Source organism: Dicentrarchus labrax, unplaced genomic scaffold (genome assembly GCF_905237075.1).
Source record: "Dicentrarchus labrax unplaced genomic scaffold, dlabrax2021, whole genome shotgun sequence".
Classification (NCBI taxonomy): Eukaryota; Metazoa; Chordata; class Actinopteri; family Moronidae; genus Dicentrarchus; species Dicentrarchus labrax.
In genome coordinates this window covers 1,450,788-1,470,871 of record NW_026136712.1, presented here as the reverse complement: position 1 = coordinate 1,470,871, position 20,084 = coordinate 1,450,788, and the positions used below count along the sequence as shown (strand labels likewise).

Sequence of the window (20,084 nt, the reverse complement as noted above, 5' to 3'; positions counted from 1 at the left end):
ACAGGGTCACCACTGCTGCCAATTGCCATTTTACGCACCATAAACATTTGATTATTTCATTTATCGTCAGGGCCGGAGAATAAACACACGCACTCCTGCAGAACACACATACAAACACGTGAGTAGCGACATCCACAAAATGGAAATACACACGTACACAAGAGACATGCACATCTGCGCTAATACATACTGTGACACAACCTTACACACATAATCACACTGTTTCTCACACACACACAGTTGTTGAGCAAGTGTATGAGTACTTCTTAGTCAGCTGTCATCCCACAGTGCTCTAGATGGCAAAAATCAAAAACCCAAAGCTGACAGCAAAATCAACCTACGTGCTGCTGTAATATCACTTTTACACAGCACTTAGGGCACACACAAACTCATACACAGTATTCTACTGCACAGACACACACACACAGAAACAAGACCAAAAAAGACTGTGCTCATACAAAGACTAGGGGTGTAACAGTACACAAAATTCACGGTTTGGTACGTACCTCTGTTTTGAGGTCAAGGTTCGGTAAACCAAAAAAAAGAAAAAAATAAATTTTAAATCCTACTGTAAGAGATAACACACACAAATACTATGGAATCAGATGCTAAATTATTTGTCGTCTGTATATAAATGCAAAAAATCCACCCAAACTAGGGGTAAAAGTGGTATATGAATTAATGTTTACATATCATAACACCTCACAGGGAACCATCACCTTACCGTGGTGAAGAGGTTTAGGTGCTTCTATGAACCTGAGAGCTGTCTAGTGTTGTCTAGAACAATGTGCTCCTGCTAGGGTCTCCCAAGACAAAGTGGTCTCTGGTGATGGGCCAGACTACGAATGGTTCACAGAAGACCCCATGAAAGAACGTTGAAGATATAGAGAGGAAGCCCGGGGCTCCCGTCTGGAGCCAGGCCTGGAAGGGGGGCCCTGTTGTTTGTGCTTATGCACCAAACAGCAGTTCAGAGTATTCTGCCTTCTTGGAGACCCTGAATGAAGTCTTGTATAGGGCTCCAGAAGGGGACTCCATAGTTCTCCTGGGAGACTTCAACGCACATGTGGTCAATGATGGAGACACTTGGAACGGCCTCCCCGATCTGAACCCGGGCGGTGTTTTGTTACTAGACTTCTGTGCTTGTTATGGATTGTCCATAACAACACCATGTTCGTACATAGGGATGCTTATAAGTGTACATGGTACCAGAGCACACTAGGCCAAAGGTATGATCGATTTTGTGATCATATCATCAGACCTGCAGCTGGAGGGTACCGACAGGCCCGAAGGACTGCAGCCTCAGCTGTGACGGAAGCAAAACAGTGGATGTGGGAGGAGTTCGGAGAAGTCATGGAGAAGGACTTTCAGACGGCACCCAGGCGCTTCTGGAAAACCATCCGACACTTTAGTAGAGGGAAGCGGAGAACCATCCAAGCTGTTTACAGCGGAGATGGGACGCTGCTGACCTTAACTGAGGAGGTAATTGGGTGGTGGACACATTGGGGAACTCCTGAACCCGACTAGTCCAACAATCCCGCCCTCTGTGATAGAGGCAGGGCTGGAGGATGATGGGGGATCTACATCAATTTCCCTACGGGGAAATGCTGATGGCTCTGGGTGTTGAGGGGCTGTCTTAGTGTACACGCCTTTTCAACATGCCGTGGAAGTTGGGGACAGCGCCGAAGGAGTGGCGGACTGGGGTGTTGGTTCTCCTATTTCTAAAAGGGGGACCAGAGGGTGTGTGCCAACTACAGAGGCATCACATTACTCAGCCTCCCTGGGAAAGTTTACTCTAAGGTGCTGGAAAGGAGGGTTTGGTTGATTGTTGAACCTCTGATTGAAGAGGAACAGTGCGGGTTTTGTCCTGGTTGTGGAACAACAGAACATCTCTTCACTCTCGCAGGTGTTTTGGAAGGGGCCTGGGAATATGCCTATCCGGTCTACATGTGTTTTGTAGATTTGGAGAAGACGTATGACCAGGTTCCCCAGAATATTCTGTGGAAGGTGCTGCGGGAGTATGGGGTGAGGGGGTCACTTCTCAGGGCCATCCAATCCCAATCCCTGTACTTCCAAAGCAAGAGTTGTGTCCAGATTTTTGGTCGTAAGTCGGACTCGTTTCCAGTGGGTGTTGGCCTCCGCCAGGGCTGTGCTTTGTCACCAATCCTGTTTGTGATTTTCATGGACAGGATATTGAGGCGTAGTCATGGTGGGGGGAGGGGTTGCAGTTCGGTGGGCTGAGGATTACATTGCTGCTTTTTGCAGATGATGTGGTCTTGATGGGATCATCGGCCTGTGACCTTCAGCACTCACTGGATCGGTCCGCAGCGAGTGTGAAGCAGCTGGGATGAGGATCAGCACCACTTAATCGGAAGCCATGGTTCTTCGCAGAAAACCTGTGGACTGTCTACTCCAGGTAGGGAATGAGTCCTTACCCCGGGTTCAAGTACTTCAGGTACTGGCACGTCCAGCTGTGAGGAGGCCATGGGGCAGACCAAGGACCAGGTGGAGAGATTATATCTCCACACTGGCCTGGGAACGCCTCGGGATCTCCCGGTCAGAGTTGGCCGATGTGGCCAGGGAAAGGGAAGTTTGGGGTCCTCTGCGACCTGCTATAAGCGGATGAAGAAGATGATGATGATGTCATAACACGGATAAACTAAAATTCACAGATGGGCTTATGCACTCCTTGCAGGTTTATGCACTCATTCTTTTTAAACACACACACACACACACACACACACACACACACACACACACACACACACAAAAGCACACAGCTATAGAGACTGTTACACAATAAACACACAAAACTGTACAGAATCTAAAACCAACACACCAAGATCAGAGCAGGTTCCTTGCATGCCATCCAGAACAGGAAGTATCCCACTGTCTGTGATGACACATAGATAGACACACACACACACACACACACACACACACACACACACACACACACACCCCTCCTGTTCCTCTGCGTCCTTCACCTCGTTTTTGCCTCTGATCTGCTCAGTCAATTCCTCCACACTCTCACTTGGATCTTACTCCACACTCCATTCGCTTCCTCAAATAATGACATTTTCATTGAAATGAATGTTCCCTTTGCCACTATCTATCACTGACTGCTAGAATAGTCAGTCTTCCTCTGGCCAGGCCATCAATACCTTTATATCTACTGATGTGGAAGATTTGTACAAAGTTCCTCTGATACACATTCTATTGGATTATTTAATTAGTAAACCAACAGAAAAAAATTAACATTAACAATTTTCATAATCATTAAAAGATATTTTATCAAAAATGAATTTGACAAGCTGGGTCCAGTCTCTCAGAATTAAGGACTTACTGTTTTTCTGTTAAAATAAAATTATAACATTAATATGTTTGGGTTTTTGACTGTTGGTCAGATAAAATAAGACATTTGAAGCTGTCATCTTGACCTCTGGGAAACTGCAACCAATCTTCTGACATGTTACAGGCTACAAGGAAATAAACCAGTAATATTAATAAATTCAAGATAGTTAATACTAATTATAAGAATAGTTAGAATAAAGTAAAAAAAAAAAAAATCAGCTTTCAATTGTCCTGTCCTTGTCCTGACACTTCGCTGAGAGCATACGACTTAGAGGGTTGTGGGTGAGATTTTTCTGTATTCATTAATGGCATGATTGCTGATTAGCATTTAGATACAGTATAAGACATTTCCCCTGGGCTCCCTTAGGTGCAGCTCTGACAGATTGAGGGGCTGCAAGCTAATGTGTCCTCATTGGACAACAGGGGGCTGCGGCTCCTACACACAACAGCAATTCAGTGGAGTGACACCACAAACCTCAGGCCAGACTGATGGCAGGAGCCAGGTAACTGAACTGTTGTGAGCGTAGAGGAGGTGGACAAAATACTCAAAACCTCTAACTGTATCTGAATGGCCCGCAGAGCAGTTTCATTTCTTTGATTGCTGTCATTAAGTCTTGTACACATCATGTTTGTAGTGTTAATTAATTATTTCTCAATGCAATTTGTGTGCTATCTGTTGTCTTGATTTTCCACAATATTCTAGTGGTCACAGAGAAATATTTTCTAAGGTCTGTTGCCAGTGTTCCCATTTGACCTGCGCATATGTCTGCAACTTGCTTGAAAAACTCCTACATGAGAATCCCTTTTATTGGCCAGGTATATGTACACATACAAGGAATTTGACTCCAGTTTTATGTTGCTCTCAAAGTACGTACACAGAATAGCATAAATGAACAGGACAAGTCCTCCAAATAAACCACAGAGTATGTTTGTAACTGTCTTAAAGATGTTTATTACAATAAAAAAAACTGTATGTAGGTTTTAGTGGCATCTAGTGGTAGAGCTGCAGATTGCAACCAACTGAATACTTCTCGCCTTCCAGGCATGTAGGAGAAACTATGGTGGCTGCAAAACCTGCGAAAAATGCAAAAGGCCCTACAACTAGAGCCAGAGTTTGATTTGTTCGTTCTGGGGTGCTGTATAAACAGGGCTCAGAGGTTAATAACCGTATTTTATGATAACCAAATTAGCAAACTATTAATGTGTTTGAGAATATACAAAATAAATTTGATTTGGATCAAAAGTTATTTGAGATGTTTAAAGACACTATCAGCAGAAATCAGGTGTTTGTTATGTTGTCCACCTACATGTAGATAACTACATGTACGGGTGTCTTTTTTATTGGTTTTCCCATGGTTATATTTACATGTGTAACAATAAAACTAAAACTGAAACAGAATAAAGCTTACCAATAAAATCTCACCTCTAAGCAGCCATGAGCTTGCACCCTGGTGTCATAACCAGACACACACAAACAGAGAAGATTGAACTGGAGACGGAGCTTGAAATGGTTAAATTGAATGGACTTTTTATAGCACTTATATTACTCCATTCCATCTCATGCACTCCTCTCTTGCTCCTTCCCTCCTTCCCTCTTTGCCCCCCCTCCAACCACCATCATCTCTACTCTCTTTTTCTCTATAAGAGGGGTCAGCTGTCCTTCCCCATAGCTGTCAACTCTCAGGCCCTTTACAGCAATCTGACGACCCCCCGCACTCCTTCCTCCACGCTCTCTGTCTCTCTTGCTCTCCCTCTTTCTCCCAGTCTCTCACTTGGCTGTCAGATGCACTGGGGGTGATTGGAGGTGAGCCGACGGATGGGTGAAAAAAAGAAAAGGGGAAGAAAATGAGGTAAAGGAATAGAATGGACACGGAGGAGGAAGATGGAGAACAATGGATGAGGGGTGATACCAGATCAGCCTTTATGGATAATGACAGGCTAGAGCTAAATAAAAACCCACAATATTAGACTGAGAGGAGGGGAGAAATACAGGAGGGATAGAGGAATGAGAAAGTTATGGAGAAAGACAGAAAAAAGCAAAGAAAGAAAATAATTTGATCTCCGGTCTCCTCCTTTAGAGCTCTTGTACAACGGTTCAATGACTTTCTCTGTCTCTGAGGATTTAAGGTCAGCCCTGTGTGTCAGAAGGGAAATGTCCTTGTCCCCACCTGTCGCTGTAGCACGCTATTGACTGGACCAAGGGGGCATGATTGGCAGACACAGAGGCCAGTCATTTAGGATTACAAGAGCACTGAAATATCCCACAGACATCAAGGGGGAAGGCAGCCATGGATCAACAGTGGCACACATGAAGCCTCTGGTCAGTTCATCACCTGTCAGGATCCTCCCAGTGAGGAGCTTCATATAAGCACAGTTTCATGTTCTACCTTACTGCTTACACTGTATAGTCAAATATGTGTAATTAAACCTACGTCTGACGTCACCCATAGGTTTCTGAACAGCCGTTGTGAAGCTCAGTGTGGTCCGTTCTGGATGTCGCCATCTTGGCAGTCCTGACTCCACCGGCTTTTTGCAAATACATGGAGCATGGGTGGAGCTGAGATGGCCTAAATAAAGCCTGGTTACTGAACAATAGCCGCCTGTAATGGCTTTAAGCCTTGATATAAAGTCAGGTCCATAAATATTGGGACATCGACACAATTCTAATCTTTTTGGCTCTATACACCACCACAATGGATTTGAAATGAAATAAAGCATAAAAGATGTGCTTTAACTGCGGACTTTCAGCTTTAATTTGAGGGTATTTACATTTTCAGGTGAACGGTGTAGAAATTACAACAGTTTGTATATGTGCCTCCCACTTTTTAAGGGACCAAAAGTAATGGGACAATTGGCTGCTCAGCTGTTCCATGGCCAGGTGTGTGTTATTCCCTCATTATCCCATTTACAAGGAGCAGATAAAAGGTCTAGAGTTCATTTCAAGTGTGCTATTTGCATTTGGAATCTGTTGCTGTCAAGTCTCAATATGAGATTCAAAGAGCTGTCACTATCAGTGAAGCAAACCATCATTAGGCTGAAAAATCAAAACAAACCCATCAGAGAGATAGCAAAAACATTAGGTGTGGCCAAATCAACTGTTTGGAACATTCTTAAAAAGAAAGAATGCACCGGTGAGCTCAGCAACACCAAAAGACCCGGAAGACCACGGAAAACAACTGTGGTGGATGACCGAAGAATTCTTTCCCTGGTGAAAAAAACACCCTTCACAACAGTTGGCCAGATCAAGAACACTCTCCAGGAGGTAGGTGTATGTGTGTCAAAGTCAACAATCACGAGAAGACTTCACCAGAGTGAATACAGAGGGTTCACCACAAGATGTAAATCATTGGTGAGCCTCAAAAACAGGAAGGCCAGATTAGAGTTTGCCAAACAACATTTAAAAAAGCCTTCACAGTTCTGGAGCAACATCCTATGGACAGATGAGACAACGATCCACTTGTACCAGAGTGATGGGAAGAGAAGAGTATGGAGAAGGAAAGGAACTGCTCATGATCCAAAGCATACCACCTCATCAGTGAAGCATGGTGGTGGTAGCGTCATGGCGTGGGCATGTATGGCTGCCAATGGAACTGGTTCCCTTGTATTTATTGATGATGTGACTGCTGACAAAAGCAGCAGGATGAATTCTGAAGTGTTTCGGGCAATATTATTTGCTCATATTCAGCCAAATGCTTCAGAACTCATTGGACGGCACTTCTCAGTGCAGATGGACAATGACCCGGAAGCATACTGCGAAAGCAACCAAAGAGTTTTTTAAGGCAAAGAAGTGGAATGTTATGCAATGGCCAAGTCAATCACCTGACCTGAATCCGATTGAGCATGCATTTCACTTGCTGAAGACAAAACTGAAGGGAAAATGCCCCAAGAACAAGCAGGAACTGAAGACAGTTGCAGTAGAGGCCTGGCAGAGCATCACCAGGGATGAAACCCAGCGTCTGGTGATGTCTATGGACTCAATTGTGGTGCCAGCCTCAAGAAGCCATTCTAGGAGCTGCAAGTTATGGAACTTCCATGTTGGCTTCATTTGCCAGCCAGAGATGTTGCTGCTTGACCATTAGCTGAGCAGTTGCCAATAACATCACTGTTCATGGTGCTGAAGAGGATGCTGAATACGGCTGGGACATACAACACTTAGTGCCTATTTTCATTCCTTGATGACCTCTATGAAAGACAGGTGAGGAGAGTGAGGCAGAAACATGGATCTGTTTGTGTTTATGAAACACTATAGACCTCTCCTTAAACAAAATGCATCTAAAAACACTCAGTCTCCATCTCTGCTCCGACTCATTCTCTCTCTCTCTCTGGGGTAGTAGTGTCAGTCTGCCTGGCTTGCCCTAAGCCCCGTGCCCAACTCTCTCTCTCCTGCAGCCAGATCCCACCCACCCCCTCTCCTCCTGTCCTTGTCACTGCCTGTGCCGACCCCTTTTCACCAGTTAATACCACTTCACCCTTTTTTTACCCTCCTCCTCCCACCCCGGGGACTCGCATTCAATCGCGCTATCTTCCCGCAGCAGGCCTGTCAAATACCCCGCCATCGAGCGAGGCAAATCGTCCTGGAGAAGGGAGGGGTGACCACGGAGAGAGAGAAAGAGACAGAGCTGGATGGAAAAAAGGGGGATGGAGTGAATGTGATGGTAAAGGGAAAGGGAAAGGGAGGAAAAGGAGGGGGGAAAGACTTGGAACAGAGGGAGGAGGTAGACAACAGTGAGGATGAGGTGGAGAATTCAAGGGAAGAAGGGATGGCCAAAAGCTTGACGAGTGAGTGGATGGATAGAGATGTGGAGTGAGGATGAACGAGTAGAGGGAGAGCTTGATGCAAGAAGGCATTCTGAGGACAGAGGAAAAGACGACAAATGATGAGAATTCATATATCATTCGTCCAAGGAGGATCAGTTCTCTCCCCCCCCCGGCTTGTCATCTTGCCTGGTTTGGATGAATATAAGCTGTCTATTGTATGTCTGAGTCTCTGTCTGAACCACCAAAGCAGTTTCTCTACAATATGTGACCTGCTTTTGGCGACACAAATTTGTGATACATTTAATGTTACTTCAATCACAAAGAACAGCAGTGGAATAGACTGAGAACAAATTCAATATTGGGTGACTTATTGTGTAATCGGTTGACCAAATAATGCACTTCAAAGAGAATGGTGGTCCTACTTAGTTAAGACACTTTTAAGCGAACTTCTCCTGTCATGCGCCACCGCAGTCTGTTTCTTTTGCAATCATAAAACCCAATGACACACCCTGTAACAAGAGTCAACTGCTTACTTTAGGGGGAAATAATTCTGGTATATTCAACATATAAACCTTCAAAATCCAGTTTTTCTGTAGAAAAACCATGTTGTGTGTAGTATAACTTTCATAGGTATGTTTTCATTAGTGTATAATCACCTGAAGTGAGCATCATTGTGTTTTTGTTCACAGAATGAGATGTTTGTATCTGCAGACTCCACGGGTTGCCTTCCATGGTGTCCGCCATGTTACTACAGTAGCCCAGACCAGACAAACCAAGTCAAAACACTGGCTCTAGATAGGGGTATTCATGTTTATGCATGCAGGTCCCCTTTACCAGACTGGTGTAAACATTTGGAAAAAGGAGGTCTCAATTAGACACCTGGTCTGGATTTTATAGAAATTCTTTGGATGTATAAAACCTATTAAAGCCCACCGGATCGAGTTCTAAGCTGCTTATATCGCCTACACAAATACAAAAATAAACTTTTGTCAATATGGACATGCTACACATCGTTAGATCAGTTAGATTCTCCACAATTCAGTCCTTCAGTTCATTTTACAGAAACCATGAATACCAAAGTATCAAATGAATAATTCATAAATTATGTTTTTGATAGCTTCATTTTTATACAAGCAATATTTATACCGATTTAAATTAACAATTTGATTGTATTTCGCATCTTTACTGAGCAAAAGGAATCAAAGGCCTGTCCCATATAGATGGCTGTTCCAAGTAAAGGCAGGTCGACATCAGTGATTGGAGCAAATAAAAGCCATTATATTTACTTTACATTATGTACATTAAGTGTAAACTACAACATGCTCAGAACACAACTATAGCAGAAAACAGACACTACATGCAACTGGGGCAAAACTTTATTCTATTTTCAAGAGGGCAACAGTGTTTCCCACACAGACTATTTGGGCTGGCCACCCAGGTTATATTGTTTTTTATCCATCCAATCTATCAACTAGTAGACAACCTTCCCTTGCTCTACCCATAATGTACAGTCTACTGACAATCACACATGCTCTGCACAGACACAGAGGATATTTTACAAGCATCAACCAGGTAAAGCAACAGTGAACACACCTGGTTGATGGTGATGTAATTCGGTATATTGGTTTCAATAGGCTACATCATTAAGAACAAGTCTCCCCTCCACACGCATCTCACCTGCTGTTGTAAATCACTGGTGAAAAAACATTTTTTAGGCGACTTTTTAAAACATATTGCTAAAGAGAGGTGTAGGTATGTGCATTTTTATGGAAAAGGAAAAAGCAAACTTTGAGTAAACACTAAAATAAGGTGGAGAATTAAATAGAATTTAAATGGACAAACAATAAATAACCTACTAGAGATAAGGTAATATATTCTTTAAAATGTTTCTGACAGATGTACACTGTCATTCTGTAGGAAACACTGAAGCAGTGAAAAAAATGTACAGACAAACTGAGATTCAAAGCTGAGGGTTGTCAGCTATGCCCTATAAGTCACTGCAAATGCTCTGGGTCTCTTTTTTTATTTTAATTAGGCACCTGTATACTTACATGTTTTTAACATATAGGCTTAATTGGTTGGCCTTCACAGTGACCAGCATTTAATAAAGCACCAAGTCATATCAGAAAGCTTAAATATTAGCAAATCCTTAAATACAAACATTGAAATCTCTGGTAGAAAACACACTAACACACCTAGCAGTAATCATGGGAGACAAATTGCAGCTAATAACAGAGGACAGTTAAGGCATTATTACAAAAAGGTTTTAGTATAATAACACCTTCCTACAATAATATCACTTAGAGGGATGAAAGATTGCCCTTACAGAGGGTAAAAGTATATCTTTGTGCACTGAGGACAAGAATATCACAAAATATTTGGATACTGAGCAGAGATCTGATCAAAAAAGACTACGTGGAAACCTACTATATGGCTTGACCATGCATGATGAGTGATTGTGTCTATAATGTAAATTCCTGGATATGAAATGTCCATCTGCAAGAGAGGGTCTAATTCTTATACCACAGCTGACACTTATAGTGGTCAGATTGTTCTGTTTTATCATCCTAAATCACAGAGTGGGTCTTCAACTGGGTCTAAGTGAGACAAACAGACTGTCCCTATAACCAAACAAATTGATGTCGTACACAAAACTTAAAAATCTCTAAGCTTGTATTAACCCCACACCTTATTTCAGACATCTAACATAGATTTTGAGGTGAAGTGCAAGAATGCTCTTTATTACACTTGGCTCAGACGTTGTTGTATCAAGCAGTAACTACAATGGCTAATTGTGGTAATTGTCAGTGAACAACTGTGTTATGATTCTCCTCCAATAACTCCTTAAATGGCACATTAAGACAAACTATTGAAGCAATTAGATTAACCTTCCCACTTCCTTTTTAAAAAACTAAGTTCATTAGCATTTTGAGTTGTAGTTGGTCAGGGTGGAACAACTTATGGATAATTCAATTTATAACAATGCTGCACCCTGGTAGCTCACCTGGTACAGCTGGTGCCTCATGTATATATTCAAATTGAGATTTTTCTGACTGGACTAACTAAGAAAGCCAGCTCCAGGACTCAAAACGCATCAGACCACATACATCAATCTTTTCTTAATTCCATGCTCTTCAGTTGATGTTCGACAAGACCTTTATAGCCCTGTGTAAAATGCTTTACTTTAAAAATTTGTTCAAGGATTTTTTAAGAACCACACTAGTTCTCCATTCTTATTCATACACTCTCATTCTAATCAAAAGGCTTTTTGTAGAAACAGCACAATCCTCTGATTAAAGAATTACATTCTTTAAAAAAGGTGCATACTGTCTATGCCTGCCTTGTTACAGTCAGCTTCTTTTTATACAAGTTGCCATCCCTTTCTCCTCTGCTTACAGCGTGCTGCTTTTCCTCGAAAATGTCTTTTTTCACTAGCTCAAATTTCTCTCCTCCTTTCAGCCCAAATGATTGATCTTTCAAAACTCTCAACAATCCCCCACCCCCCACCCCCACCCCAAACCTTCTCCTCTAGACTCTCTGTTTGAGAAGAACCTAAATCACCCAAAGGTGAAATATTTAGAGGATAAGAGTAACAAAGCACTGCAGTTCTGGCCTCAGGCTACAACTACAAAAAGAGAAAAGTGTTGGCTAAGTGTGTAGAAGTGATATGCATGAGTGAAATCATGAGGGCACCATTTTGCAGGGTGGAATAGGTGGGCCTGAGGAAGTCAGTCGGTGCATAGTACTGCAGGGAGGCTGAAGCCCCCGAGGATGAAGTCTCTGATTTTAAAGAAGATGAATGTTTGAATACAATGATACCTTCAAACTGATGGAGAGAGGAATAGGAGCAAATATGGGTGTTGGAGTGGTTGGAGACGTGTGATGTGTGTGGTCTGCGGCAGCAACAGATTTATAGGTGCGTGTCCAGGCTGCAGTGTGCGGACATAAATAAGAGTGAGGGGAGAAAGCTCTCTATTGAACATAATCAAGTAGATTCTTTAGAGTGCCAGTCATCTTACACACACAAGGAGAGGTCAGCGCCTCTAAAATCAACCTCCATTGCCTTTACTTTACTTTACTTTGGTTGTGCAGTAACAATATACACACACAAACATTTAAATACAGAGCAAAATGTGATGCAACCTAATGAGGATGTCTGTGGCTACGAGCCAAACATCTCTTACCAGGGCGTCACACTCAGAAACACACTTACACACATACACACAATTCATTGAATGAGCCATCCTTTCATCTCACATATTTATACTCACTGCAAACCCACAAGACTGAACTGTAGTTGAGAAATCACACTAAGTGAACCGCTATTGTAGAACTGTGGTTGTGGATTCATCCATTTCTAAGTGACAGAGCAACCAATCAGAATAGTTTATCCCGCCCACAGAGTCTGATTGAAATATTCCGTCCAACCTTTGAGGGAGAAACAAAAATCTGCAGTGAAATAAATAAAGCCAGAATTCAAACAGATGCTCAGAATTCCTTAAAACTTTAAAAAGGTTTAAACATTTATTTATTTCAGTGGATTCATTTAGATGTATATTTGAATACTTATTCATTTATTTTATTACCTAGTTAATAATTTAATTTAGGGAGAGGTATTTATATCTTTCACTCGATATTCATTATTTAATTTCTTATGCATATATTTAATTTCTTCTTTATACATCTCATTGTCAATTCAATAATATATGAACTTGCTTCGCTTAATATAATTATGAACCATCTAGTCTTTCCCATCTATATTTACTCATTGGTCGGTCAGATATAAAAATATACCATCAATGAGCATCCAAAAGATGTTTAACAACATCACTGACACGCTGATATAAATTCTTTTGTTGATTAAACTAAACACAAGACCACAAATACGCTGTAATCGATACAATTATCTAACATATTTTTACTTGTGCAAACAATTTCACACTCATGATCATAATCATTAAGTGAGTTAGTGTGACGGTAATAATAATAGTTTTTCAATACCATACTTTGAGGAATAGTTTTTCTACAAAGCCCTTCTTTTAATTTAACTATATTTTATTTTAATTCATTATTTTGTCTAAATAAAAAAATCAAAATTTTGCAAAATTATGATTTAAACCAGGAACTATCTGATTAAAAAGTAACATAACAAGATGATAAAACAGACATTTGATGCCAACTTTCTACTTGACAGTTTATTTACTGTGTGCTGCAGACATGTTTCAGTCGATACCATAAAACAATGTCTAAAATAAACCACTCTGATGAAGTTTGCATATGAATAGGAAGAGCTAAATTCCTTTGAAATTATGAGCCACACATGTATCACCAGAAAATAAGTACAAAGACTAGTTGGGTATAATAAAATACTAGTATCACAGCCTTCCACAACTCTTTAGATTCAATAAAGTATTAATAAATAAAAGCCAGACATTTAAACAACAAAAACGACAGACATGAATTAAAATCAGGAATGTTATTAATGTGAGTAACATGGCCAAAGGCTATGTAGACAGACTTAATCAAACGCCAGCCATTTTGCTCATGATTTATTACACTGCATGGCTTTAGGCAATGCTGGAATTATTCTCTTGGTATTATTCTGTAAAAATAACTTGCTCAAACAGAAGAAGAAAATGGGATGCATATACAGTACATCCCAAGTTGGATCATGATAGATCATTGACAGTAATGCTTCTTCTTTTGTTAGTGACCTGCATTTAATCAAGTTACATTATCAAAACTCAAAAACTTGAAATATGACTGCAGTAAATGTAAAGTATCTGAAAACATGCCTTGAAACTGACCGTAAATTGAAGCACATTTTATGTTGTCAACTGACCTTCAATAAACTAATAAAACGGAAATGAACAAAGTGGTACGGATGATCTCCTTAACAGCGCCTAAGTGAACACTGGGACTCCACACTGCAGACTCCCTTCCTAAAGGAGAGGATTAGAACACTGTATCCAATATGAACCGTTTTACTTGGAGTCAGTGCAGTGGACATCCTGGACACACACTGGACACTCTGCTTGCCTGCAATTATGTGCGAGGACAAATTATTACCAAACAAGCCCAGAGAAAGTGAATAAAATGTGAAGCTTTAAAATAAAGCATACAATGACATTCTGTGCTGACCCTCGGCACATGAGAGTGCACTCCTGCGCCAAAAGTGACTTTCAGTAAATCTCTGTAATATACTATGGGAATATGACTCATGAAAATGAGCTGAACTGGTATGTTCAGCTGACAATTTACAGCCATATTTGCCAAGCTCCCTTTATCACCGGGAAAGCTCATACATCCAGCCATTCAGTGCTCTGAACTTTTCCACCGCAGCCGCTTTGTTTCAACATTCTGGGTAATTACACAGACAGAGATGATGTCTTCAGGCACAATAATAAGATTTAACAAAAAAATATTAAATGCATCACAAAGCAATGGAAGTCTGAGCTTTCTGATATGCAGATATCACTGTTGATGTCTGTGTTTTATCTAGAGTTGCAACGATGAGTCAATAAATCAATTAGTTGTCAACTATTAAATTAATATCCGACTATTCAATTAATCACTGTCATTTTTTCAGAAGAAAAGACCAGATTCTTTGATTTCAGCTTGTTGTGTGTGAATATTTTTTGCTTTCTTTAGTCCTCTATGACAGTAGACCAGGACATCTCCTTGGGCTTTGGAAAACAACATCTGGTGGTTATTATGGATCAAACTACTAACTGATAAATCAAGAAAAGAAAATTTGTTGCAACCCTCGTTTTAACACAATCACATCTATAATTACAAAATAGAATAAGATTCATTGACGTTAACCTTTAAAATCCAGTATTTTATGTTTTTTAAAACTTTCATTCTGTGCACCAGGGTCCATTATGTCCACAGGGATTTAAAAACAACGTGGATGTAGTCATTTTCTTGCTTTCAAATCATTTTTGGATGTTTCCTGAACGAGAGCCCAACTGCTATTGAAAGCGCTGGCAAAGCAAACGGCGCCAGAGAATACAGAGAATAGAGCTGCTGAGGAAAATATTTTGGGAGAGAGAGTGTTTGCTGTGATTTGCAGAACACCTGTTTCTGAACAACTCCGGCCGCTCGCTACAAAACCTCTCTGAATACGTATTAACGGTTCACGGCTCCGTTAAAGCCCTTGTTCACATGCAAATCCCGCTCTCACTCCCTCCTGAAAGCCTTCGTCGATGCGTTGTCTTCACCGACGCACACAGCACACACACACACACACACACACACACATTTTCTCAGGGACTTGTCACTGTGTTCAACACCAATGTCTCTCTTTCTCGCTCATCTTTTTCTCCATCCATCTCTTATTCTTGTGTAGAGGAGGGATTAGGCCTCAGGAAAAAAAGACTTATCTGTGCTGTCAGTACAGCACACCAGACAATACCAGCAAACAAACACACACACAACACTGTAGTACATTCACTTTTTAACCAACAAAGATGCTCACTAAAAAACAGCTTGTAGGTGCAACAAGCTACAGTAGTGATACAATTCATCGTGGGCTAGGATAACAACTCTGCTTAAAGAGATTAGGCCGCGTGTGAAATACTGTACCAATCCCACCAAAAAGATGCAGAGGAGGTTTTTAAGAAAGCTCCAAATGCTGTGGGTTTTGTATGCATGAAGGGAACTGCTTTCAGAGGGAAAACTTTTTGAATGGCGTCTGACTGTGACAGTCAGGAAAGTGTGTGTGTGATAAATTACAGAAGCAGTTGAAGGGTAAAGTGTAATGTTCTCTAATGAAAATGGATGTTTATGAGAAAAAAGAAAGATGTAAATGGAATATGTCATTCAGAATGAATTGTTATTGTAGAAATTATCGGGTGATGATGATGAAACAGTCGGCAATTAGACTGTGGAGGTTTGTCCTATTAGTTTTCATTCTGAGCAGACAGCCACATTTTTCATTTAGCATTTTTTCTCTTCTACTCTTCTACTCTTTACATTTTCTGTAAATTGTGGCAAGGTTGTAAATGCTAGAGAATGTCTGCACCCACACATGTTGTGTTATTCCTCATGTGGAGGATCTACATACCAGTGTTTGCACCCTCACAATAAAGAACTTTACATCTGCACATACACAGCAGAAAACACACACTTGCATGGACACAGCAGTGCTCCGACACACTCATCATACACACTGCCTCGACTTTGTCTTCCCTTTCAAAAACAGTAACAGTAAAGCCAACTTTCTCCCAGCTCTGCCTCCCCAGCAGCAGCAGCAGCAGCGTTTCCTGATGCGCTGCTGCTGCTGCTGCTGCTGCTCCACGCTGAGGAGCCTCTTTGATGTAGACACACCCTGCCCAAGTGTCACCCACTAAATCCTTATTGTGCGAGTAAATCCCGACAAAAGCCACAGATATCCTACCCTCGACACTTCCCTCCAGAGCCTGGCGGCCCCCAGCTAACATTCCTTGATCCTCCAGGAAAACACCCTCCTTGACACACTCACACACACACTCACATATGTGGAACAAATGCACTTGTATCAGTGTAGATACTCATGAAAGTAATTTGTGCATTTGCTTCCTTCTTTCTCTGTATTTGATAAAGGTGCACACTTCTTTGCCGCTGAAATGTGCTTATTATTAATGTGAATAAACATTATTCTCGCCCAGGAGATGTTGGGACACGCTGTTCTAAAACAATTTTCACAATTCTGCGGTAGCATTTAAGTGCGGCTCATTTTGACTTTATGGCGTTTGACGAAGAAAAAACGAGCTGACAAAAGCCACAGAAAGAAAGTGGCTTTCCAGAAATAATTACTGAGAGTGAGGAAGAGGAAAAAAAGAGGGGACGGCAGCAGTTATCATAATCCTTCTTTTTCAGAAGTTATCATAATCCCTCTTTTTAGTTCTCTCCTCGTCACCCCTCCTAACCTCTTTTCTATGCTGTCCTCAGCATCAACACTGCATTTAATACAATACAATACGCCCCTGGTATACTCTACAGTCCTCCCTTTTAACACTCCCTAAGAGAAGTGGAAACACTAAAATGAACCAATTTTATCTCACTGTGGAGAGACTGTTACAGGAACTGACTCCAGCCTTTCCTCTGGTTTGAGTGTGGGGAGTGAAGATACGTTTGTGGATCAGCGCTGGGAAACACCACTCAAAAAAGCCCTGCGTTGTTTCAGTTCAGAATACAGATTAGACCTATGTGTGCAAAAATGTTACTAATACACTTGCATGTAAGAGATAAAAATGAAATGAAGGAACATCCCCTCAGGACAAGAGCAGATGGCAAAAGGACAAAAAAAAGTAAATCACACCGCACTGTGGAATTGTCCTGTCAGCAGTGTGTATGTTGGTCTGCAAACTCATTCATTGTGAAAGGTCCATATACGTCTGGTGGGAAAAAAGACCTTATGCAGGATCTAAGTAACATAGTTCCAATCAAAATGCAATACGTTTCACACACAAAACTCAAAGAAGTGCCTGCGGAAAAAACACAAATACATGAAAAAGAAATTTGCATTGCAAGCATATCTGTGAGTTTAGGCGCAGGTTTTGTGAGCACTGAACAAACAACTCTTATTTCTCTAGTATTTCTATGTGTGAGTCAGTATGATGCCCACCTCTACGCATCTACACTTTCCGGATACATTTATGATCACTTAAACACACACACACTCATTCACATGGCACAGTCTGCACACTGAGGAACACAATGTGACCCCAGCCAACAATTGCAAAGTGATACTGTGCATCTTCTTGTGCATTTCTACTGTACTCCTGCTGGCTACTGTGTACAGTGTCCACCTGACTGCTGTATAACACACACACCAGCAGTTAGTTAGGAAGCAGCTCCATCATTAGTGAGTGAATGGAGAAAAGCATGTATATACAGTACAGTACTCACGGTGGTGAGGAGTGTTGCTTTCTCTCAGTCCGCTCAGTCCTGCCTCTGGATGTCTCTCTCTTTCTTTTCCTCTCTATCTGTCTCTCTCTCTCTCCGTTTTCTCACTGCGAACGATGCTCTGGACACACACATACACACACACACGGCACAGCAAACGCACACTCTACTCTGTTATACCGCTCTGCCGAACGAACTGCTCTGAGCCAGAGACTGAGATGGAGAGAGAGCGAGAGAGAGAGAGAGAGAGAGCGAGAGAGAGAGAGAGAAGGAGAGATAGAGGAGGAGGGGGCATTAGAGAGCGGAGAAGGAAGGCGAGCTATATGTGTGTGTATGTTTGTGTGTGTGTGTGTGTGTGTGTGTGTGTGTGTGTGTGTGTGTGTGTGTGTGTGTGTGTGTGTGTGTGTGAAGGGATCCGTTTGGTGTGGGTTGAGCAGATGAGCTACAGTAGGGGAAAGCTGCTGCGTGGTGCGAGCCAGCGAGTGCGTGGAAATACAAACATACACACTGCACTATACATGCCAGTGTAAATGCACGTTCATGTGGACACATCCATCAGTAGTAATGCCAACACTGAGCGGAGTGTGTGTGTTGTAATGAGACAAAGAGAGACATGCACACACATGTCCCCGAAACATCACAAAGCAAGCAGGGGCTTATGGAAGAAAGAGAGAGAAAGATGAGGAACACGCTCAGAGATGAGGCAAAGACCTCTGATGCCAGAGTGTGTGTGTGTGTTGGTGTGTGTGTCTTTTAGTGAGACTTAACTCAGCACACCATGACAGGTACTGAACCTCCAAGGAAACAAGCCTCCCTGCCTCACTCCTCTTCTGTTCTCCTTCATCCTTCTCTCTCATCTCCATCACCTCATCTATACTTAATCCCCTACTCTCCTCATCCTCTCCTTTTGCAATTTGTTTGCACACACATATTTTGAGCATACCAAAATCTATACCTCCACATCATATTGCCGTGATACTCAGATAATGGACAGTAAAAGTACATTGCAATAAAATTATTCTAGCAATTCTTTGAATCACGTATTTCCCACTTTGTTTCCTGCTGGACATCAAAGTTGAGATGAAATGAAAGATCACATCCCTGGTCGTATTGAGCACCAATTTAAACTGTTTTTACAGAAAACACTTAAATATAAGGAAACAAACAGCCCTCTGATTTCTGTTTCATGTGGACTTCGCAGTGACCTGTTCATGTAGTTTTCTCCAGGGTTTTTGTCCTCTATCACTTTATCCCTTGTTTTTCAGGCCAGACTCAGCCTCTGCTGCTATCTAGCACGTTTAATTAAAGGTGAAATTAGCTATTAGACTAGCATTATGCAGTTACACTGGTTACAATGGAGAGATGCTTAGCTGCACTGCTCCACAGGGAAAAGGAGGCAATAATGAGGTGGCTGTTGCGCCAAGAATTGGCTGGAATGTGTGTGTGTGTGATTCACCTGTGACATTCACACTGTGCTCGCATTTCAAGTAATCTTTGTCTTTTCTAAAAAATAATATATAACATTGAACCACTCAACTCTGACCCCACTTCTCTTTGTGAATGGCCTGATCACTGTTCAGATTTGACACCATCAACAGCTGGTTTCTGGTTGAAGAAACAACCAAGCCAATCATTACCTGCACAGGAGGGGAGAGACTGGTGTTAATGCTCATGTTTAAACTGCATGTGACCATTGAAAAAGATACAACTTACAGATGTTCTTTGTCTTATATAATAATAATAAAATGTAAGCACATGGAAGATGAGAATGAGTCCTCATTTAATGCCACAACATACTGATCCATTAGTAGGATAAGAAAAAATAATATTATACCGCAATATTTTGTTTGTGATATTGTATTGATTTTCCCCCCAAAAATAATTGATTTTTGTGTTTAAACCTCCAACCACTAGATAGTAGTGTTATAAACGTAAACTGAGGGTCATGATGTTGAATGTTACAGGGACTATGATAAATACAACTTCAGATCCAACAAAATTTAACTATTTTTAACTCAGATTAAAAAAGGGGGGATACACACGCATGTGCAAATTTATCAGCCAATTGTTGGGCTGACGGTGAC

At 41.5% G+C, this 20,084-nt stretch overlaps 1 long non-coding RNA gene across 1 annotated transcript in view; it reads right to left on the bottom strand.

Moving 5' to 3' along the window:
• Positions 1-18,239, bottom strand: part of LOC127373088 (uncharacterized) — a 178,334-nt gene extending 160,095 nt beyond the window's left edge. Inside the window, exon 1 of the long non-coding RNA XR_007886872.1 lies at positions 18,004-18,239. This is a non-coding gene — a long non-coding RNA (uncharacterized LOC127373088). The remainder of the gene's footprint in view (positions 1-18,003) is intronic.
• Between the last annotated feature and the right edge of the window lie 1,845 nt (positions 18,240-20,084).